The sequence below is a fragment of the Lithobates pipiens genome, unplaced genomic scaffold (assembly GCF_037356315.1).
Source record: "Lithobates pipiens isolate NorthernLeopardFrog02 unplaced genomic scaffold, aLitPip1_a1.2 Scaffold_8, whole genome shotgun sequence".
NCBI classification, from domain to species: Eukaryota; Metazoa; Chordata; class Amphibia; order Anura; family Ranidae; genus Lithobates; species Lithobates pipiens.
In genome coordinates, this window is record NW_027507903.1 from 125889839 (window position 1) to 125914458 (window position 24620).

Below are 24620 nucleotides of genomic sequence, written 5' to 3' on the forward strand. Positions count from 1 at the left end.
CCAGTTCTGCAGCTCCTGACAGAGGGAGAAGCGAATCAAGCGGGCTCTATAACATGCAACCCACAGCCCCTCTCCTATCATACTGTGGCCACTTGTGAGAGCTGGTAGAGCAATTGGAGGGAACCGGTTGCACCCACTACTCTACTAAAACTGTGGGCAGTGCAGGGCTCAAGGGGCAGATTAGTTTGGCCCCACAACAATGACTGGGCCCAGGGCAGCTGCCCCTTTTACTCCACGTTAAAGATGGCCCTGTACGTTGATCAGTGACAATCACCTGTGTGGTGATTCCCAGCCCACAGCAATTATTCCTGTGAACAATCAGTGTGTGGAACGCCTAATCCTGGATAATCGACACATAACCTATCAAGAAACTGCACAAGAGACAAATCTTTCTGTGGGGACAGTGAACACAATCATTCACAGACATCTGTATTTTCGAAAAGTTATTGCATACTGGCTACCAAGACAGTGTTCCTCTTTTCGGCACAGAAGAGTTGAAGTCTGCACTGTGTTGAAGGAGCATTTTGACAGGGAAGGCCAGGATTTTCTGGATCATTATTACATTTTCTGCATCATTACATGTGATGAAACCTGGGCACATCATTTCACAATCAAAAAGAGCATCAAAGCATTGGAAGCATGCGGACTCCAAACACATTTTGAACAATTGTGTCTGCAGGTAAATTGAGGCACGGAGTGGAAAGGGACTGAAAGGAATGATAACGGAGGGTCGTGCATGACAGTGTGGAGAAGGAAACACAGGATAGGGTTAATCTTATAGAAAGTTTGTGAAGAAAGAAGTGGGAGAATGATAAGGAACTTTATGGAGAAAGGGGAGTGGTCATATATAGGTGGAAGGAGGTGCCAGGAGGGGGGCTGTTGGAAGGAGAAAACACAGGAGGAGGCAGTTTTTCCCATCCTCCCTCCCTGTTTTATGAGCATGTGTGCAATATAATTTGGTGGTCTGTTGGTTTTCTTTTCTTTCTTTCAGAGGGAAGACGATCGTGATAACAGCATGGATGGGGTTACTTGGTTTGGCGGTGTTGCTTGTTGGTCTCTGACGGTGGCGGTAAACGTACGTGAGGAAAACGGGGTGGGGGGCTCATTTCAGGATCAGCCCCTCCGGTGTATTCCAGCAAGGGGGCTGGAATTTGGTAACGGTGGCACTGCGGGACAGTGGGTGTATACGAGTGGTACAGCTGAAGGTTAACAGGTTTAAAAATAGTCCCGCAGTGGGTGGTGTTATATTCATATGGAAAAGGTGGGTCGCCGTCAGAGACCAACAGACTGGGTTAAAAAGGTTATGATGGGTGTGGTTTATGTGATTTATGTGTTTGATGTTTATATATTTATAATGGAGTTATTTTGGTTGAATTGTTTTAATAAAGGCTGTTATGGCCAGTTATACTCCAAAAGCAAGGTGTGGTCTCAGTTATTTTAGGGGAGTAATAAGGGGAAGTGGAGTATAGGTGCATACCAGTTAGAGATGGGGTTCATTTCTGGGACAAACATGATATTATTCATGTGGATTTTCTACCCTGTTGAGCCACTACTGACAGTGAATATTACTGTTGTGTTCTGAGTGATGTACATATGCGTCTGTGGAAAAAAATGTCCTTGTTTAATCACTAATGGTTTCCTGTTTCCCCAGGACAATGCACAAGCTCATACTGCTCACCACACTACATACACATTACAGCAACTCAGCTGGGAGGTTTTACCATATATCCCTAAGAGCCGGTTCAAACAGGGGCGACACGACTTCCAGGACGACTTTGTGAGGCAACTTGGAGACGACTTGAACACGACTTAGACACGACCTGGGGCGACTTACAACACGACTTTAAGTTGCCCCAGGCCAGGGACTTTTGCCATGGCCAATCAGAGAATGAGCTCTGAAGGGGGAACTCCACGCCAAATTTATGAAAAAAAATTGGCGTCGGTTCCCCCTCCGAGAGCATACCAGGCCCTTAGGTCTGGTATGGACTCTAAGGGGAACCCCATACGCCGAAAAAACAGTGTGGGGGTCCCCCCCAGATCCATACCAGACCCTTATCCGAGCACGCTACCCGGCTGGCCAGGAAAGGGGGTGGGGACGAGCGAGCGCCCCCCCCCCCCTGAGCCGTACCAGGCCGCGTGCCCTCAACATGGGGGGGTGCCTTCCTCTGGGACTGTGACATCATAATGGGCGGGGACATCATCCGGTGATGTCCCTATATAAGTCGCCGCATCCTTGCCACTGTGAGTGGAGGCAGCGATGAGGCAACATCTGAAGAGAAGAAGAGAAGAACAGAAGACGGCGACAGTGGCAACAGAAGACCATCGCCTGTAAAAGAGCTAGAAGAAGGCGCGGTGGCCCGGCAAGAAGAACCGAAGAGGGGGACAAGACCCCCGAAGTCGGAAGAAGAGGGCGGCGGCGAAGAAGAAAGCCAGGCTCCTCCGCTAGCAGAAGATAGCAGAGGAGTCCGGCGAGAAGACCCCCGAAGACAGACAGAAGACCCCCGGAGCTGTGCAATAAACTATTTTAACCCTTGTGTGTTGTGTTTTTTTTTACTTTTTTTTTACAGGTGAATGGGTAGGGGTACATTGTACCCCATACTCATTCACATAGGGTGGGGGGCCGGTATCCGGGGCCCCCTTATTAGAACACTTATCTGAGTTTCAATATAGGGGAGAACTTCCCCTCTTACTAAGAATGTAAGGGGGGATGTCACAGTTTCTCCCACTGTACATTTTTTAGGACTTACTTAAAGTAGAAGTACAGTCTAAACCTATGTGCATACTTATCTAATCTAAGGGCTATCCTGTCAGGTCGGCACCGGCTTCAGGGGGGAGGAGAGAGCAGTGATAACAGCTGTAGAGCCTGGGCAGTGACATCACCCATAGACTTACTAGGGGACATTCGTTGTCTGCTGTACCTTCTCTCCCCTGAAGATGGTGCTGGGAGTCAATCACGTGACCCTTACATTAGGTAAGGATACACATCTTTCCTTTACAGGGTAGTTAGTATAGGGCTTAAAATGAGGATGGAAGCAGGCTTCCACTTTAACGGTACTAGCTATAGACCAGGAAATAGATGCTGTCTGAGATGATGCTTAAAATAAAAGGGGGCACCAGCCTTCTGATAAGAGAGTACGATGAAAGAATTGTCATAGTGAGTACTGGCAGAAGCATTAAATACCTGGAAATAGTACAATTACACACTCCGTAACATGCCTGCATGTAACTGTAAAATATATATCTGAGGCTAGGGCCACTTGGACATGTTCCTCTGATTACATCAAATGAAAGGCATAGCACGTATATAAGAAACTATGATGGGAAGAATGGTTTCTTTTGTACATAACCAGTCATGCAGGAATCCAGCTGTGCTGTGGTATTTCTTAATAAATATCTACTGATTCAAGGTCAGTTGCAATAAAAGTAAAAATAAACTATGGGTGGCTCCTTTCCAATAATCTTCAGAACAACAGTCTTCCTCATTAAATTACTGCAAAAATAGTGCAGGCTGAGAATAGAATACATCAGAAAAGACTGCAGGAATACCATTTTGCCAGGAAGTCATAACATAGTGAAAGGAAGGCAGAGCTGATGAGAACTGGAGGAAGTGAATAAACATGTAACGTGATTAAAATTTAAATAACAGCACATTTTTAGAGTCTATGGGGACAGTCCTTGCCAGAGTTGTCACTAGAATGTCTTAGTATTTCAGGGCTTATTTTGCTCTGTGTGCTGCTCTAAGTTGTTTGTATTTTTCTGTCTTCAGTGTGCTCTATTTTTTTTAAAGTGTTTACTTCTAGTATGCTTTTATTTATTTATTTAGGTATCACATGACTTATTTGATTACATTCATACTGTATATACTGTATAGTGTATATATATATATATATATATATATATATATATATATATATATTTATGGTCCAGAGCCCTCTGACCGATACGGATAAGGATGACAAACAAGGTTAACATAAACTCGCTTACTTGAAATGGACCTGAAAGTGTGCCCTGGTCTGACGTACGGTATACCAAAATAAGGGGGCATACCTTAGATAGAGAAGTGGGTGATAAATGAAATGAATATGAATGGAGTGAAATGAGTACTCTCATGAGGAGTATAATGCTTGAGAAATGTCCTGAAAAAGGGGATGGGTGGGTGGGTATCGCGCACCGGAACCGACGAGGAGGATAGGCGAACGGGCTGGTTATATACTCCACCGGGCTCCTCCCATAATTTCAGGCCACCATACTGGCCTTTCTATTTATGGTCCAGAGCCCTCTGACCGATACGGATAAGGATGACAAACAAGGTTAACATAAACTCGCTTACTTGAAATGGACCTGAAAGTGTGCCCTGGTCTGACGTACGGTATACCAAAAAAAGGGGGCAAAAACATTCAGGTAGGGGTTGCATTTTATTGATTCAAGTTTGTTACTGGGTGAGCTCGACAAAGGCCTGGGCCATCTCCACTAGCGGATTGGGTATGTAGCGGGCGAAACAGGTGGACCTCCATCTGCCCAACTTCTTGATAATGTGGTCCGGGACCCCTTGGCGGGATGCTGTTGAAGCTGCTCCGATACGAAATGAATGTCCGGAGTAGTGAGTAGGATAGAGGTGAAGGATACCCAGGAGTATCCTGAGATGTTCCATAAAGCGGGCAGCGTTTAGAGGCTCAGTGTGAAATGGCAGAAGCGGACTAGTTCCTGGTTGATCAGCCAAAAAGGGTCAACAAGCGGGTGAGAATGGCGACCGGGTACCAGCGGTTGTTGGACTTATAGAAGTGTATGTCCGTACCCGAGCCGAGCTGCTGTGTCTTGGAGACTGCTAAGTGTAAGACGAAATGGTCTTTGTATCGGACCAGGTGGTGCTTGCACAGCATGCGTGCTGTGAGGCTACTACAAGTAAACTCGTTTGGCCGTAAGAAGCCATAAAAGGCTAGGTGTATGGCTGCTTGTAAATGACATTAAAGTGGAGACCGAAAGGTGAAGTGGCCAGGATATCTGACATATTTCTAAAACGTCTCCTGTGATAGGCAGTGGTTTGGTGCCGGCCATCGGCTGGCGCTTCTGGATACCGCGCATAACAGCCTGAACGGCGTGGTAAGGAAATAAGGAGGGTACGGTAGGGTCCTGGAGGGACGTGAAATGTTGTACACTGGTCAAGTATAGCCGGATCGTATTAAAGGATAACGCCAACCGCGAGTGGCAGTAGGAAATGAAGGCTATGACTTGCTTGACACGGGACGTCTCTGTGCTGTGATACGTGATGAAGCGGTTAAAGGCCCTTCAGGCTGATTGACAGGCCTTGAGGGTATTGCGGGCAAGGGAGTGATCGATGAGTTGGGTAGCCGCTAGGAGGTGAGGGGCTAATCCAGGGTCAGTTGAGACTAGTCCGGGATAGCTGCTGATGTTGGTCCGGCTCCGGGTACCTGACCGAAAACGAGACAAGGTTAAAGCGGGAGAGGGCGTCCGCTGCCTGATTGAATTTACCGGGGATAAAGGAACAATGGATGTTGAACTGAAAGAACAACAAGAGCTGGACCAGTTGACGTAGGAAGGACATAATCAACAGAGAGGACGCCTAGGCGCAGCCAGGAATTGCCAGTAACTGGGGAGGCCAGGGAGCTGCGAGCCAGAGGTGGCCAAAAACAGCCGCAAGCCCGTGGAGGCCGCTGCGTCGGTCATCACCTGGGTGAAAGGGAAGACACGGAGGGAATGAACAGGGAGACGCTATTCCTAGACGATAGGAATTCCTCCCGCATAGCAAGGACTGCTATTGCCGCGGGATCCAGGCTGAGGACTTGCTCTGGATCCTGTGAGAGGGACAGTAAGACCAACAGGCGTGACACAAAGGCGCGACCCCTGAGGGATGATGTGCATAGCGAGACTCGACATGCCGTGAAGGGACTGTAGGTGTCTTTTGGATGACTAAACTGGGGAATATGCGAGGATATTATATGCCCCTAAAGATGGCAGTTGTAATGGGCGAGCGTTAGCCGATGGCTATGGGCTGATGCCTCTGGATGCATCGTAGTAGGGATCTTGCTGTATGGGCCGTAACGACAGATGGCTCTTTGTGCACTGTAAGGATAAGAAATGTTGAACGCTGGCTAGAAATAGCCTGGGCGTGCTACAGGAAGAAGCCAGTTGCGTGTGTCAACATGATCCTGGTGCGGGACGGAAGTTGAACTCAACTGTCCTAAGGAAGAGACGGATAGACAGGCAACAGTGAGTGGTTTGTAAGAAAAGCCACAGAAGACGAGTGGCCAATTAAGTGCTGCTGAAAATGACGTGTAGCCAGTTAGCGTGCCACTGAGAACGTGCTTGCAACGAATGATTGCAAGAAGTCATGCTAAGTCGCGAGCCTAGGCATGACTAAAAGTTGTGTTTAAACGTGTGCTTGCGACAATTGCCCGGGAGTTTGTCACAGGAGATGTGTACGTAGTGACTGTAAGCAATTCGTGTTACCGCATGTGTACTGCGAAGACTGCAGGAGTTGTGCTTGAATGTATGTTTGGACGCGTGCTTGCGATGATTGCAAGATGTTACCCAGGATGCGTGCTTGCTATGATTGCAAGATGTTATGCTAGGATGCGTGCCTGCAACTAATGCCAGAAGTTATGCCAGGACTCGTGCCTGCAACGATTGCAAGGAATTATGGTAGGTTACATGGGTAGCCAGGCCGGAAAAGACAGAAGTCCATCCGGTCCAACCACAAATCAAAATAAATAAGGTATCACACAACCCGACACACCCAATTCTACGCCCGCAGCTGATCCAGAGGAAGGCAAAAAAACCCCAACAGAGCATAGCCCAATTTGCTACAGCAGGGGAAAAAATTCCTTCCTGACCCCTCGAGAGGCAATCGGATTTACCCTGGATCAACTATACCTATAAGTATAAGTACCCTGTAATACAACGAACATTTAGGAAGGTATCCAGGCTTTCCCCAAAGCAATCTATTGAGCAGGCAGAAGTGCCTGCCAGCAATGATTGCCATAAGTTGTGCCTGGACATCAGCTTGCAATGATTGCAAGAGGTCTATGCTTGAATGCGTGCTTGCCATGATTGCAAGAGGTCTATGCTCGAATGCGTGCTTGCAATGATCGCAAGAGGTCTATGCTCGGATGCGTGCTTGCAACGTTTGCAAGAGGTCTATGCTCGGATGCGTGCTTGCAACGTTTGCAAGAGGTCTATGCTCAAATGCGTGCTAGCAATGATTGCAAGAGCTTTATGCTCGAATGCGTGCTTGCAACGATTGCAAGAGGTCTATGCTCGAACGCGTGCTTGTAATGAGTGCAAGAGGTCTATGCTCGAATGCGTGCTTGTAACGAGTGCAAGAGGTCTGTGCTCGAATGCGTGCTTGCAATGATCGCAAGAGGTCTATGCTCGAATGCGTGCTTGCAATGAGTGCGAGAGGTCTATGCTCGAATGTGTGCTTGCAATGATTGCGATTAGTCTATATCTGGATGCGTGCTTGCAATGATTGCAAGAAGTCTACGCTCGGATGTGTATTTACGACGATTGCACGAAGTCTACGCTTGTATGTGGAGCAAAACAACGAGACACGCCTAAACGAAGCTGTGTTCTTCCCTTTTGAGGCAACTTTATAATGAAATGAGGCCGAGGAGCAAGGCCCCCTGGTAGGCATCCAAACCTTGAAAAATCAACTGGACCCAAACCGGGGAGCGGTATGTGACAGTGAAATGAGAGAACCTGCCATGACAGAGATCCGGATCGCCATGCCACAACTTTGCGACCGAGCACGAAACGGATTCTGGAGCATGTACTGAAATGAGGCCATTCCTGGGGCACGCCGAGACGAATTTGGTACACAGATGTGACTATTCGAACCGGAACGTGATAGGTGAAATGAAATGAAAACCCATGACAAAGACGAGAATCAGAGGACGAGCCCTTGAACCAAACAGATGAATCCTGTCTTTGGAGCATGTACTGAAATGAGGCGTAACAGCTGGGCGCACCGGAACGAATCGGTGCATAAATAAATGCAACAGGATTCGAATCGGAGCGTAATAAGTGACAGAAATGATATGCCATGACAGAGATAAGATTCAACGACTGGACTGATGGTTACAACAAAGAATCCGTCTCTGGAGCATGTACTGAAATGAGGCGTAGCAGCAGGGCACACCAGAACGAATCGGTGCATAAGGAATGCGACAGGATTCGAATTGGAGAGTAATAAGTGACAGAAATGATATGCCATGACAGAGACAAGATTCAACGACTGGACTGATGGTTACAACAAAGAATCCGTCTCTGGAGCATGTACTGAAATGAGGCGTAGCAGCTGGGCACACCAGAACGAATCGGTGCATAAGGAATGCGACAGGATTCGAATTGGAGTGTAATAAGTGACAGAAATGATATCCCATGACAGAGACAGGATTCAACGACTGGACTGCAGGTTACGAAAAAGAATCCGTCTCTGGAGCATGTACCGAAATGAGGCGTAGCAGCTGGGCACACCAGGACGAATCGGTGCATAGAAGAATGCGACAGGATTCGAATTGGAGCGTAATAAGTGACAGAAATGGTATGCCATGACAAAGACAAGAATCAGAGACCGTGCGTGAACCTGCGAGTGACTCAGTCTCTGGAGCATGTACAGAAATGAGGCCGAACCCTGGGGCACTTCAAAGCGAATCGGTGCACCAGAGGTGCGACAGGATTCGCGCCGGAGCGCGGCTAGTGACAGAAATGATTTGAAACGGTAGAAATGAATGGGACTGAAATGACTTGAAATGAGATGAAATGAGATACATAACACAACTGCATGAATGAAGAGATATATTCGAACTGGAGCAGACCAACCGATACGTGCGGACTGCTTGCTTTGTCGTAACAAGCAGTCGGCTGTGAGTCGAACGATTCGACCGATACTAATAGAGATGCTCGGGGAGTCGAATGGTTTCGAATGTCGTACCTGCGAATGAATCGCCTGACGTGGCGTGATCGACCGAAGGTGATAACGACTACATCGAAAGTAAAACCAGTGACATGAGTACGAGAGCCACAGTAAAACATTCGAGCGGTTCGTGAGTTCAGGGAATGTTGATGGGACATTGTAATACATGAACTGAAAAAAGGGGGTTCCGAAGCCCTACCTGCGACAGCCGACCCGACGTGTAACGACAAATTCGATGGGTAAGACGACACTCCGACGGCGAAACCCGCGGACGCTGATGAACGGGAAGACGGTCAAGACGGAGACGAACAACGCGGGAACTCACGAACGGGCTCGCTGCGTCTGGTCTAGGATAGTCGGCCCTTGATATCTGACGTATCAGGTATCGCGCACCGGAACCGGCGAGGAGGATAGGCGAACGGGCTGGTTATATACTCCACCGGGCTCCTACCATAATTTCAGGCCACCATACTGGCCTTTCTATATATATATATATATATATATATATATATATATATATATATATATATATATATATATATATATAATGTAAATGTAATATACTATTTATTATATATTCAATTATTGCATTCACTATGTAATAAGCTCCAGGGCTGAGTGAAACACATTGGGAGCGTGGCCTGGTTAGAGCCCAGACTGAGGCTATCATACACCTTCTTACAGGATTTTGCTGTGATTTGTGACTTTTAAAACTTCCTATCCCTACTCTCAGCAGTCAGTCCCCACTGTAACATAGCTTTATTACTCGGTAATCATGCCAGTAATACTGTTATTTTTCAACTTCAAGCTGTCCAGCAAAAGTGGCACTTAGCAGGTTTAGACAAACCATTGGGGTGCTTACAATGATCAGCTTTACATTTTACATTTATACATATAATTAAAACCTACATTTACCTTAAAAAAAAATTTAATAAGCACAAGGGACATTACTTTCTATCAGTGTGATATGTCTCTTGTGCTTCTGTCGCCTCTGATTCCCCCACCACTACTGTAATCTTCCAGTGGGTCGGGGGTTAAAAGAACTAAGGGGTTGTGACAGGCTCTCATCAAGAGTGCCTGGCTCTGCCCATTCTTTCCCCCAACTGCTCCAATCATAGAGCCCCTACTACAGCTTTCATGAATTAAATATCATCTATGAATGAAGGACAGAAAGATGATTGAAAGGTCCTCCCACTCATAGATCAAAGCCATTCACAACTCTGCCCTGAGCTACATCACCAACCTTGTCTCCAAATATCACCCAAATCGTCCCCTCCGCTCTTCTCAAGACCTCTTACTCTCAAACTCTCTTGTTGCCTGCTCCCATGCTCATCTCTAGGATTTCTCCAGAGCCTCTCCCATCCTCTGGAATTCTAAATTGTTGGCGCTATATAAATCCTGTATAATAATAATAATAACAGATCAATTTGAATTTAATTGAAATCTATAGTATGGCTTCTATGAGTGGAGGAACTGGGCAGAAAGGGGAGACATAGTCAGGCACTCTTGATGAGAGCTTGTTACGGCCCCATAGTTCTTTTAACCCCCAGCCCACTTGGAGATTACAGCAGTGAGGGTGATGGGGGCTTTAGAGGAGGACTGAACTAGAATGACAGAAGCACAATGCACAGTAATGTCCCTTGTGCTTATTTTTTTTTTTTTTTTGGTAAACTTAGGCTCTGAAACCTTTATCCCAAAAAGGAAGAAAATAAACTATTGATGTAACTATTTAAAATGTGTTATGTGGAGTTAGGGTTTGATAGTCACTTATGTAAAGTCCATCTTAATCTGCTAGTCCATCTAATGTCGCGTACACACGACCGGACTTTCCGGCAGACTAGGTCCAATGGTATTCCAGACGGACTATCGGCGGAGTTCCGTCAGACTTTCCAAATGAACGGACTTGGCCACACACAATCACACCAAAGTTTGACGGATTCGAACGTGATGACTAGACTAAGAAAGTTCATAGCCAGTAGTCAATAGCTGCCCTAGCATCAGTTTTCATCCGTCGGACTAGCATACAGACGAGCGGATTTCTCCATAGGAACTGGGTACGGCGGAGTTCCGGTGGAAAAATTTGAAACATATTCTATTTCTAAAGTCCATCAGATTTTTGGACAGCAAAGGTCCAATGGAGCCCACACACGATTGAATTGTCCAACAGATTCGTTCCATCGGACCTTTGCTGTTGAAAACTCCGGTTGTGTGTACGCGGCATAATACTAATCTCTTCACAGGCAATACTGCTGTCCCAGAGTAGCTAAAACAGGAAATGAGTCACTGGCTGGATCACTAGGTGAAAATAAAGGGGAAATAAGTCTAAAAAACCTATTGCAGCCACTACATCTAAGGATTGGTAACAGGGCTCAAGTCCTGCGGGAACGCATGGGAACGGAGTTCCTGTACTTTTTCCACAACAGGAACTCAGTTCCCATTAGCAGTCATGTCCTGCAAGACTCAGCCGACACAGTAAGTGCCGCACACCTGACCATTCAGGCATTGCCAGTATGACGGGTAGATCAGGTCCCTGCTGTTAAGAGATGGTATTTAGTCAGACCTCTTGTGATGCGCTCCTCCCCGCCAGCCCCTCCTGATTTTCTGTCTCCTCGTCTCCCCCCCCCAGTCTCACTTGCTCTGTGTGTCCCGCTGAATCCCCCCTCCTCTATCTTCAGTGCCATATGATGAGAGAACCGAGAGGAGGAGCACAGCTATTCTGCTCACAGGACATGCAGGGACATGCAGGGAGAGAGGTGAGCTAAGGGAGGAACATCAGTTTGGGGTGGTAAGCTGAGCACAATACCTGGCAAAGTTTAATGCCAGGAGGGAAGTTTATGTGAAAATATGTGAAGGGTTGGAATAGCAGCGAGTGTGTGTTGGAGCCCTGCAGAATTTGCAGCCCCCCAAGCTAACATACATCTCCTAAGCAGGAACACATCACTATCTCCCCAAGAATTCTGTCCAGATAATGTGCAGTTCATTTATGACCTTTGCGTTTAACCCTGTGTTATCCAAACTCTGTTCAATGAAATGTGTAAACTCACCACATAAACACTCTATATACAAAATAAAATTCCCCAATAAAGATCAGAACATGATGTTCACATTTGCATGGAAGCACAATTGAATGAATGCTGATTATTCAGAGAATTGCCATATTTATGTTTATTGAGTATTGTTTTTTTTATGTACTAACAGTTAAGCTTCATACACACAATACGAAAATTGGATGAAAAATACCACTTTTGAAGCGTTCGTGCATATGAGCGTATCATTTTTTTTTTTTTTGGTGGGTGAGTGGATCTTGGGTGGTAGTTCCCACACTTTTTCCCCCAGGACTTGGCCCCTGATTGGTAAGCTTCAATATGTTACATTTTAGTTTTTTGGGTTTAGCTACGTTTTAAGAAAGTCTAGTTAATGTGTGTTGCTATACTTTTAAAATTTAGTAAGTAAGAAATCATATTAAGAAATGTTAAGTATTTTATTTAATTAAATGTCATCAAAAAGTTTCTTTAAATTGTTATACTGTCCACACTATCCGGAACCAGAAGTTCAATTATCAAAGGCCGTTTAAAGTGGTTGTAAACCCTTACATATTCCTGGTGAAATTACTAGCCTTAGGCAGAGATACTGTTGCTCTAGGCCAGTCTTTTTCAACCACAGTGCCTAGGCACCCTTGGGTGCCTTCAGGTTTCTTCAAAGGTGCCTTGGCAAAACTCTTAAAAATTGCCCAGAAATTGCATACAAGCCAGGATCAAGCCTGCCTTTGAGTTGCACAAAGCTACAGGTTTCCATTGTGCACCATTACAACCTTCTAGCCACCAGCATCCTTACAACCATTTAATGTAATTGGTTGATAAGAAGGATGTCAGTGCCGGAACAGCATTCTTGTTTACCTCTACACCCTTTTCATCAGCACTGGGGTCACATTAGCTGAGTGAGGGAGAGAAACTGAGGGAGAAGAGAAACACTGAAATACTAGCCAGTACCAGTATGCAAAAGTATATTTGCTTTGTAAGAAATAATCCCCTGCAAGGTTGGGTGTCCTGTGTGTGTGGATGTTGCTGCATTGTGTAAAACTGTTTATTTTTTTTACATTTAGGAATGGGGTGCCTCAAGAGTGTGCATCATTTTAAAGCAGGGGTCTCCTAACTTTTCAAAGTGCCAGTTCTTTGAACATTAGGGGGGTGGATTGTGGCCAGTGGGGGTAGAAAATGTCCTGGGCCCAGCACCAGTAAGAATAAGCATGGTCTCAGAGTTGGTAATAAGTAGGAGGAGGAAAAGTGCCACGTCATTGGTGTCAGTGGGAGGAAGAGTGCCCCATCATTGGTATCAGTGGGAGGAATAGTGCCCCATCATTGGAATCAGTTGGAGGAATAGTGCCCCATCATTGGTATCAGTGGGAGGAATAGTGCCCCATTATTGGTGTCAGGGGGAGGAATAGTGCCCCACCCATCATTGGAACACAGGTGTGTCAGGAGGAAGGTGTCTCTGAAGCTGCTGCAGGTGATCTGTGTGAGAGGGGAGTGGTGGCGAAATCTCTTCCAGCTCTCCTGGCCCCTTTCTGGGGAAGCCGTGGAGGCCAGCAGGGCACCAAAAAAAATGGTGTGGGGGTCCCCCTTAAAATCCATACCAGACCCTTAAGGTCTGGCATGGATTTTAAGGGGAACCCCGCGCCCTAAAAAAAAAATGACGTGGGGGTCCCCCTCAAAATCCATACCAGACCCTTATCCGAGCACGCAAAATGGCAGGCCGCAGGAAAAGGAAAAGGAGGGGTACGAGAGAGAGTGACCACTCCCCTCCTGAACCGTACCAGGCCACATGTCCTCAACATTGGGAGGATGCTTTGGGGTCCCCCCCAAAGCACCTTGTCCCCATGTTGATGAGGACAAGGGCCTCATCCCCACAACCCTGGCAGGTGGTTGTGGGGGTCTGCGGGGGCTTATTGGAATCTGGAAGCCCCCTTTAACAAGGGGACCTCCAAGTTCCGCCTCCCCCCCTGTGTGAAATGGTAAGGGGGTACCATTTCACCAAAAAAGTGACAAAAGTGTTAAAAATGACAGGAGACGGTCTTTGACAAGTCCTTTATTAAAGTCTTCTTTCATCTTCTTTCTTCTGGTCTTCTTCCTTCTTCCTTTCTTCATCCTTCGGTTTCTTCATCTTCTTCCTCCATATTCTTCTTCCTCTGATCTGCTTCTTCTTGCTCCGGTGTTCTCGTCCTGCATCTTCCTCCACGGCGTCTCTTCTTCATTCTCGGGCCGCTCCGCGCAATGGGAGGCTCCTGCGGTGTGACGCTTCTCTTCTTCTGCCAGGTTTTATATAACGGAGGGCAGTGCCACCTGGTGACTCCACCCCCTCTGACGCCCGGCATCATGCGTCAGAGGGGTCGGGGTCATTGGGTGGCCCCGCCCCCTCTGTGCTGTGCAACAATGGCTGTGCTGCTACCAATCTATCCAATCAAGAGCCGAGACAACGGGCAGAGAGGTAGAGCATGTCTCTGCTGTAGGAATGAACAGGCTCAGATGAGTAAAACAGGGGAGATGGGGGGCTGGTCAGTGTCAGAAGTTTTTTCACCTTAACCTCTCTGGCAGTATGATTATGTCAGATTTTTCATGCTCAAAGCGATACATTGTTTTGCATGGAAATTTGGCATTTTATATTGTAGGCCTGTAATTCTAAGCCCTTGTACACGCGGTCGGAGATTCTGACAACCAAATCCGTTATTCCGGTGGATTAATTCCGGACGAGGTCGGACCAAGTTGTCGGAATTTCCGGTTGCCAAGAACATGGTGACGTAAGCCGCGTATGACGGGACTAGAAAAAGGAAGTTCAGCCCCACTTCCGGCTCCCTTTGGGCTCCTTCTGCTGATCTCATGTGTATCGTGTGTTAGTAGAAGTTTGGTGAGAGACGATTCGCGCTTTTCAGATTTGTGCTTCAGTTCGCTACTGCTCTTCAGTTTCTGCTTGTCTTTGCGTATCTGATAATCAGTGCGTGTAGTCAGTAAGCATTCATTTCTCATTGTGGACTATATCTTGGTATAGTACGCTTTGATTTGCATTGCTTATTGTCTGCTTGCTTCTGCTATTCAGGTCCTTCTTTCAGGCATTGCTGTTTATCGTGCTTTCTCTTGTCCGTTCTGACCAGCCGACCGTTTTCAAACCATGTTTCGTCAACGTACTCGTCGTAGAGTTTGTGCTGTGCAGGGGCTTCGTGTTGGGGTTCTTACTTTGACACAAGCCCGGTCCATGAACAGGGAGGGGAGGCGTTTGTGGACCAAGAATTGGTTGCGCCAGCGTGACCAGTTCTCGCACATGCCTTTGCTCTGTGAGATCCGGGAGAATAATCCTGATGATTTCAGGAATTATCTCCGGATGACGGACCCCGTTTTTCACCGTCTGCTGGCTTTGCTGTCCCCTTATATCACCAGGCAGGATACCTGCATGCGGCAAGCCATTACTCCGGAGCAGAGGCTCATCGCCACGTTGCGCTACTTGGCGACAGGGAGAAGCCTTCAGGACCTCAAGTTCTCTACAGGCATCTCCCCCTCAGGCTCTGGGGATCATTATTCCAGAGACCTGTTCTGCCATCATTCAGGTCCTGCAGAAGGACTATATGAAGGTAAGTTTTATCCTTTAACATCACATTCTATGTATTTAATATATGCTAATGTCTTGCATTTCTTTCCTCATTCCCTAATTACCATCATTGCAATATGCTCTAATTCATATACTCTGCCCCTTTGTCCTCGTGCATATTTGCCTAACTAACTTCCCCACAATGTTCTTCTTGGCCCATAAAACTATAGTCTAGTCACTTACCAATGTCTTTTGTCAGCTTCATAGTATTGCTTTCCCCTAAACACCCCCTAAAATGTTTACAAATGTTATGTGTGTGCTTCAATTCATGCAGAGTGACTTTTTTTTTTTTTTGGTTGTGCCAAACTCATTAGGAACCCCCCTCCCCCCAACTGCTAGGTCAGCTGCTAGCAATCCTCTATCTGCTGACTTTACCAAACCCAATACACACTCTACCTACCTTTTTGATGGTCACATTCATGGATGAATTCACCAAAGCATGTAGTGCAAGGGCCTGCCTCAATACTTTCAAATGCTATAATTTTTTTTGTTTTTCCCCTATTATTATCTTGATATGTAATAGCAGAATGTGAAAATGTGCTTCCATTTTGTTTTCTTTTTGGTATTATGACACTTCTTACCTGTCCGGTGGGCTGCCAATAGTGTAAGTAAGGAGGGGCTTCCCAAAGTATCACACATTATTTAGGCATTCAGCTCTCAATCAAGTGGAGAGGGTTACCTGTCCAAAACACCACCCCCCCCCTCATTTTTAGCAAGGGCCCATCAGATGGGGGGGATGGGGGGGTGATGACTCTGATAAGGGGACCTTATACTTTAGGCTTTATATACTCATTTCCCAAAATGTTATACTGATCTTGGCCAAAAATGTTGGTGTCTAATCTGCTTGCAATGTTGATTTGCAAAATTACAAATTTTTTGTCTTGTTTCACTCCACAGTTTCCTTCAATGCCACAGGAATGGCAGACTGTGGCCTCCCGCTTTGCCAGTCGGGACTTTCCCAATTGTGGAGGTGCAATTAATGGGAAACACGTCTGCATCGTCCCACCACATAAGTCGGGGTCGTACTATTTTAACTGCAAGGGGTTTAATAGTATCATGATGTTGGCGGTGGTGTCTGCGACCTATGACTTCTTGCATGTGGACGTGGGCCAAAATGGCCGGATGTCAGATGGTGGAGTGTTCTCACAGACTGAGTTCTACTGGCATCTCCAGAGTGGCAGTCTGGGCTTGCCACCCCCAGAAGAGAATCAGGAAGGACTCCCGTTCATCTTCATTGCGGATGAGGCGTTTGCCCTGGCATACCATCTGATGTGGCCTTTCCCGATGAGGACCCTCACCCCGGACCAGAGGATTTTTAATTTCTGGCTGGCCAGAGCCAGAAGAGTGGTGGAGAACACTTTTGGAATACTGGCCAGCCGGTTCCGCCTTTTTTTAACGCCTATCCACATGGCGGAATACAAAATCAATCACATTGTGCTGGCCTGCTGTGTTCAGCACAATTTTCTAAAAAGACATTCTGCAAACTATGCGGTCTCAGTTGTCCAAGATGCAGACTTGCTTGAAAATGAGAACCTCATGGGCCTTGAAGCTGCTCGTCCTGGCTTGCCCCCCCAAAGCGCCCGTGAGGTCAAAAACCAATACGTGGAGTACTTTGTGGGTAGGGGGGGGGCCATTGATATGCCAGACAATGTCTGAGCGGCATTTTTGGAATCAATTTTTCTTTGAAACTCCAATAATCTTTGTTTTCATTTACTGCTTGGCTTGGTTTTAGGTGTCTCCTAGGTAAATTTATGTTTTTTCTTGTTGTGCCTTTTTCTACAACAGTGCAAACCCAAGTTCTGAGCGAGATGAGGGGACAGTCTCTTCTTCAGATAAGCTTATTATGTTGTGGGTCTGCTACACACACACCTTGTTTTTGTTAACTAATGTATGTAGTGCATTACTGACCAAAATCTTGCTCATTTTTAGCACCATGACAGAAATATGTGGGCTCAGGAAAATGGCATGATTGTGAAAATGTACACATCACTGTGGGTGTTATTTACTAAAGGCACATCCACTATGCACTACAAGTGCACTGCAAAAGTGCACCTGAAACTGCACTTGGAGTGCAAAGTGGAGTTGCCTGTAGTAAATAACACCCATTGCCACAGAAACCAACAACTTTACTCCAATTACTGCTTTTGCGCATTGAAAAAGGAAGCCACACATTGTTGATAATATCACTTTTTAATCAAAGCACATTCACATGTGCGTTTAGAAAAGGGTTTTACAACAAACCAACATATTGGGTGTATCAAAAACATTATTTAAGGTCATTTTTGGTTAACTTGGTGTTTTTGTGTAAACAGGCATGTATCAAAGCGTAACATACAGAACACAGGAACTTACAAAGTTCAACTTTGAAAAGTGAAAACAATATCAGATATGAGTATGTACAAACTGGGCTGATATTGCCTTCATCACATGGGGTGTCACCCCTGGAAAAGCCAAATTTGGAAGATGCACACAGTGTGTCAACATGTGCTATCTCCCATCATGGGGGAGCAATGTACATGTTTTGGGGCTGCAACCCCTTTATCTCAGCAACTTTCCACAAAACACGTACATTGATCCCCCATGATGGGAGATAGCGCATGTTGACACACACTGTGCATCTTCCAAATTTGGATTTTTGTAAAAGACAAAAGTTGTTGTTTAAAAGCAAAAAAATAAAACCCTAGCTAGTTTGGGGTGTTTCACACTCTCCCCAAAACATCAATGATGTTCTTCATTTTATTTTTAATATCATTGATGTTTTGCTGTATATTTTCTAAATCCCGATTGCACCCCATTATCTCCCCAATCAGGATCTGGGCACTTTCACTGGTAAAATGGGATTCTTCTTCCACATCACCTACAAAACAAATAAAAAAAACACACCATGTATTATAAATATGCCGACAGACATTGAAGAGCTTACCGGAAGCTGTGTTCTCCGACACTCACCTGTTGTGGTGACAATTTGTCCAACTTCAACGATCTCTCCTTTCTCCTCCTCCTGCTCCTCTGCTTCTGGTGTTGGAATTTTGCCTTCTTTGGGAGGTGTGGGGTCCCTGGTGTCCTCAGACTTCCCGAGTCTTCTCTCCCCTATGAGAATGTAAAAAAGGAATAATTAGCACACAGAGGGCAGAAATTGGAATATGAAACATTGCTTGGAAGTGTTGTACAATTGTGTTTTTGGGCCGAGTTCAAAGGTGAGAACAATATTGTGGACACTTTGTTAAGCTGGAATACTTACCTGCAGAACGATGTTTCTTACGAACAAATGAAACCATGAACTTGAAAGTGGCCATTTTAAACTGTACAACATGGAATCTAAGCACATGGAGCATGCAAGCAAGAATAATCATATGAACACACGACAACTACTTACTTTTTTGAAGAACACGCTTGATCCTTCTGTACTGATCGTGCTCCCTCAGTTTCAGGTCTGACCAGCGTTTTCTCAATTGATTCTTGGATCGTAGTACCCCAAAATTATGCAAAAGACTCTTCACAACTTTAGTCATAATCTTGGACTTTCTGATATTTGGGTTTGGGTAAGGTCCATACTTCCCATCATAGTCGGTCCTCTTCAATATGTCGACCATCTCCAACATCTCTCCAAAAGACATATTTGAGGCCTTAAATCTTCTCTTCCAGGATCGTGACGTTTCAGGCTCCGGCCTTTCCTCGTCCTCCTCCTCGTTAGTGGAACTCTAATTGCGCACCTGCGTTCTCTCTGCCATGTGCTCTCCCCACTGCGCCGAAAGCGAAGGGGCGGGGAATAGCCTAGAAAGAACTTCAGTGGCTGACGGAGTTTCACGCATGCACTCTGTATATAAAACGCAGCACGCGTGTGTCGTACGTACGATCTGTGAACAGAGGGAGAAGCTGACGCGACGATTGTGCAAACGAAGGTAACATTTTGAACTTGGTACATCACTAGGCTATACTGCTTCTAGATTGAGGCCTGCATTAGTGGAGTTTAGCCTGACATTAGGGTTTGTCTTGTGTTGTGTCTTGCAGAGATTATGGACGGTTTCAATGATCACAGTTTCCCCCTCTGTTCATCGATAAATACAGGGAGCTGCTTTGCCTGTGGCAAGCGACGCACCCTCATTATAGTAACAGACAAAAAAGGCAGGCAGCAATGGAGAAACTGGTTGAGTTTGTGAAGCCGGTGGTCCCAAGGGTATATCAGCAATGAGGTACTCACCGAGGCCAAGATGCAGAGAGCGGTGGCTGTTGCGACTCAGCGCACACCACCCCTGGAGGTGATACAGGGAATGGGTTGCACCAAGAGGCACAAGCCTCCAGCGGGATACCTGACTTGAGTGAAGGTCTGGAGGAAGGCTTGTGCAGGATGGACCGGACCAGAAGGTAAGCAGCCAGCAGGTCTGTAAAACAAGTAATAAAGTGCAGAAACAGGCCGAGGGTCAAACACCAGTAATCAGTCCTGGAGCCAGCAAGGCTGAGTGCAGAGGATAATCCGGAGGCAGGCCGAGGGTCAAACACAGGTGATCAGTCCTGGAGCCAGCAAGGCTAAGTGCAGCAGACAGAGAATAATCCAGAGGCAGGCCGAGGGTCAAACACAAGTATCCGTCCAGTGCGCAGCAAGGTTAAGAGTAGGAAGTCCGTTTAAACAAGCCAGGGGTCAGGTCAGGAGAGAATCAGCAAAGTCTTCAGGCAATCCGGGTCAAAGCAGGAAGTGTCAAACAGGAACAGGAAGCGGCAAACAGGAACAGGAAGCAGGGAAACACAGGTGAGCTGAGACAAACCAGCAACTTGTCTGTGTGCTAAGGATCCTTTTATAGGCTGGTCAGGGAGTTCACGTTATGCGTGTGCTTGAGCGCACTCGCGCACGCCTCTCAGTAGGGCTGCGAATGTGCGTGCGCCGGAGCGCCGATCCATGGCAAATTTGTGTGCGTCTATGCGCAGGTAGGTGGTGAGTTTGATTCACATTACTTCCCTGATAGTGCCCCCCCCCAAGGGGCGGCCTCCGGACGCCCAAGCTGGCCATCAACTCCGGATGTTCCTGATGAAAAGCTCTAATCAATCTTGGAGCATGAAGATTACCAGAAGGTTCCCAGGAGTTGTCTTCTGATGGGTACCCTTTCCATTTTACCAGGTACTGAAGTTGTCTGCCCGACTTTCTGCAGCTAAGTATGGCTTCCACTTCAAATTCGTCCTCCCCATCTATTACAACTGGAGGCGGGGGAGGCTCCTCTCTTCCGGGAAATGGACTAGGAACTACTGGCTTTAAGAGAGATACATGAAAAACTGGATGTATTCTGTATGATCTGGGTAAGTCTAACTCAAAGGCCACAGGATTCACCATTCTCTTGATTGTGAATGGGCCTATGAACCTAGGACCTAACTTACGTGAAGGGCAGGGTAGTTTGAGATGAGTAGAGGCTAGCCAGACCTTCTCGCCAATTCCAAAAGCTGGATTCTCCTTTCTCCCTTTGTCGTAGTACTTCCTGTAGTCGTCTTGAGCTCTTTGCATGGTTGCTCGAATCTTTTGAAAATTTGATTGGATAGAGACTATCCGATCCTGAACAGCAGGGACTGACGTTTCAGGGATGGAGTTGGGGAGGAAGGAGGGATGGAATCCAAAATTCGACCAAAACGGTGTTTGGTTAGTAGCCGTGTGTACAGAATTGTTGTATGCAAATTCTGCATAAGACAGAAGGGAAGACCAGTCATCCTGGGAGCCGGAACAGAAACAGCGGAGATATTGTTCTAGAGATTGGTTTGTCCTTTCTGTCTGACCGTTGCTCTGAGGATGGTAAGCGGACGAGAGACAGACCTTGATTTCCAAGGCCTTACAGAGTTCTTTCCAGAATTTAGAAGTAAACTGAGCGCCCCTATCTGAGACGATGCTGTTAGGTACTCCATGGAGTCTGACTATTTCCTTAATAAAAGTATTGGCAGTGTCCAAGGCAGAGGGAGTACCAATCATGGGCAAGAAGTGGGCCATTTTTGAAAGACGGTCAACCACGACCAAGATGGTGGTAAACCCTTCTGAGGGTGGCAGATCCACAATAAAGTCCATAGAAATGTCTGCCCATGGTCGTTCAGGGATAGGTAGGGGTCTCAGTAATCCCCAGGGTTTGGCTTTAAATCCTTTGTTGCGTTGGCACGGAATGCATGAGGAGACAAATTTCTGACAGTCCCGCCTCCAACCAGGCCACCAGAAGGAACGGGAAATCAATTCTGACGTCTTCCGTATTCCGAAGTGGCCGGCCAACTTGTGGTCATGAAAAGTCTTTAAGATTGCTGGCCTTACTTCCTGAGGGACAAAGATCTTATCATGTGCCCAAAGTAGATCATTGCGTTTCTTCAAGGAAGACACTACGGGATCAGTACAGTGGCTTGAGGCTGTTTTAATGGCGGTTACCAGGTCGGATTGTGTAAGCAGGAGAAAATTTTGCGGTGACAGAATGGTGCTGGGTTCAGTAAACTGGGGGGATTCAGGGAACATCCGGGAGAGTGCATCCGCTTTGCCATTTTTGGACCCGGGACGGTAGGAAATGTGGAAGTTGAACCTAGAAAAAAAAAGTGCCCAACGGGCTTGTCGTGGTCTTAAGCGCTTGGCTGTTCTGAGATATTCCAGGTTCTTATGGTCCGTAAAAATTGTAATAGGATGAGTTGCACCCTCTAAGAGATACCTCCATTCTTCTAAGGCAAACTTAATGGCCAATAGCTCTCGGTCACCAACATCATAATTCTTTTCCGGAGGATTTAGCTTTCGGGAGGCAAAAGCTACTGGATGCAAAAGGGCCTTGGGGCCCCGTCTTTGTGAAAGAATGGCTCCAGTGGCGGTTTCAGAAGCGTCAACTTCCAACACAAATGGCAAAAGTGGGTCTGGATGCTGTAGAATGGGTGCTGAAGTGAACAAAGATTTCAGTTTAATGAAGGCTTCCTGAGCTTCCTGGGACCACTGGAAGCGTCCATGTTGACGGGTCAGCTGCGTAATCGGAGAAACAATGGATAAGAAGCCAGCAATGAATCTTCGATAGAAGTTAGCAAAGCCTATGAATCTTTGCACAGCTTTTTTGTCCCCTGGAGCGGGCCAATCAAGAATCGCCTTGACCTTTTGGGGGTCCATGGCGATCCCCTGAGTGGAAATGATGAATCCAAGAAATTGGACAACGGTCTTCTCGAATTCGCATTTTTCTGCCTTAAGGTATAGTTTATGTTTCCTCAGAATGGTAAGGACCTTTCTTACATGGTCTCGGTGTAGTTCAATGGTGGCAGAAAAAATGAGAATGTCGTCTAAATATACGACTACAAAGTCGTCAAGGTATTCTCTGAAAATGTCATTCACCAGGTGTTGAAAGGTGGCCGGGGCGTTGCACAGACCGAAGGGCATCACCAAATACTCAAAATGCCCAAACCTGGACCCGAAGGCTGTTTTCCATTCGTCATTGGTACGAATCCGAACAAGGTTATAAGCGCCTCGTAGGTCAAGTTTGGAGAAGATCTTGGCAGTCCGAAAGCGCTGAAATAGTTCTGGGATGAGCGGGAGTGGGTATCGGTTTTTAACAGTTATTTTATTGAGTTCCCTATAATCGATACAGGGTCTGAGGGAGCCATCTTTTTTCCCAACGAAGAAAATACCCGCCCCGGCTGGAGATGAAGAGGGCCGAATGAAGCCTTTTTCCAGGTTCTCATCGATGTAGGCTTTGAGAGCCTTTAGCTCAGTCTCGGATAGAGGGAATATGCGCCCGAACGGAATTTCAGATCCAGGTAACAATTCGATGGGGCAGTCGTAAGACCGATGAGGTGGTAGACAATCGGCCTTCTTCTTATCAAAAACATCCTTAAACTCGAGGTATACTGGAGGGACATGCTGAAGACTGTCGGATGCAGGAACGACTGCCATACAGGTAGCTGGAACTGGAGGAAAACAGTGTTGAGAACAGTAAGAGGATGTAAAAGAGACCTTCTTTTTGCTCCAGTTAACGTGGGGGTCGTGGGCCTGCAACCAAGGGAGTCCTAAAATAATAGGGAACATGGGAGAAGAAATCAAATCAAAGCGTAGGAGCTCCTTGTGGCCCGAGTCCGTGATGGTGAGAATCGGCTGGGTCTCTTGTGTAACTGGTCCGGAGCGAGGTAAAGACCCATCAGCCAAGTGGACAAGAAGATTTTGTTTTTTGTCTTGGAGAGGAAGGTGAAGTTTTTGAGCCACAGAGATGTCCAGGAAACAACTGCACGCTCCGGAGTCAATTACGGCCGGTAGTTGAATCCTCTCTTCCGCCAGCTGCAGAGAAACAGAAAGAGTAACATAAGACTGGGTGAGGTTTGTGGCTTGATAGTTCATAACAAATTGCGGAGGTGGCTTACAAGGTCTCACTGGGCAGTTGCGAAGGTAATGGCCAACCCCTCCGCAGTACAGACATAGGTTGGCCTGTCGTCTTCGTTGCCTTTCATCTGGGGTGAGACGAGGGCGAACAAGTCCTAGCTGCATGGGTTCCCCTTCCGTGGCCATGGGGCCAGCAGGGACCGGAATTGGAGGGTAAGGAGTGGTCGACTTGGGAAGCATCCAGCTGGGCCGAGGGGTCTGAAGGCGCTCAGAGCGACGCTCCCGCATGCGCCTGTCCAACTTGGTGGCTAATTGAATCAGGTCCTCCAAAGAGGCGGGGGTCTCCACTCTAGCTAATTCGTCCTTCAAAGTTTCGGAAAGGCCTTGTCGGTATTGGTACCTGAGGGCGGCCTCGTTCCAGCCGGTGTCAGCTGACCACTTACGGAACTCGACGGTATAGTCCTCCACTGGTCTCTTTCCTTGTGTTAAGGTGTGCAGAGTGGCTTCAGCTGTAGCAGTACGTTGTGGGTCATCATATAACTGACCCATAGAGTTAAAGAAGGTTTCCACTGAGTTCAGGAGAGGACTTCTTTGTTCCATAAGGCTATGTGCCCATGCCTGGGGTTCTTCAGATAGTAAGGAGATGATAAATCCAACTTTCACTATTTCAGAAGAAAAAGTCCTTGGTTGCAGGGCCAGATATAAGGAGCAGGCATTTTTAAATGCCCTGAATTTTTTTCGGTCGCCCGAAAATCGCTC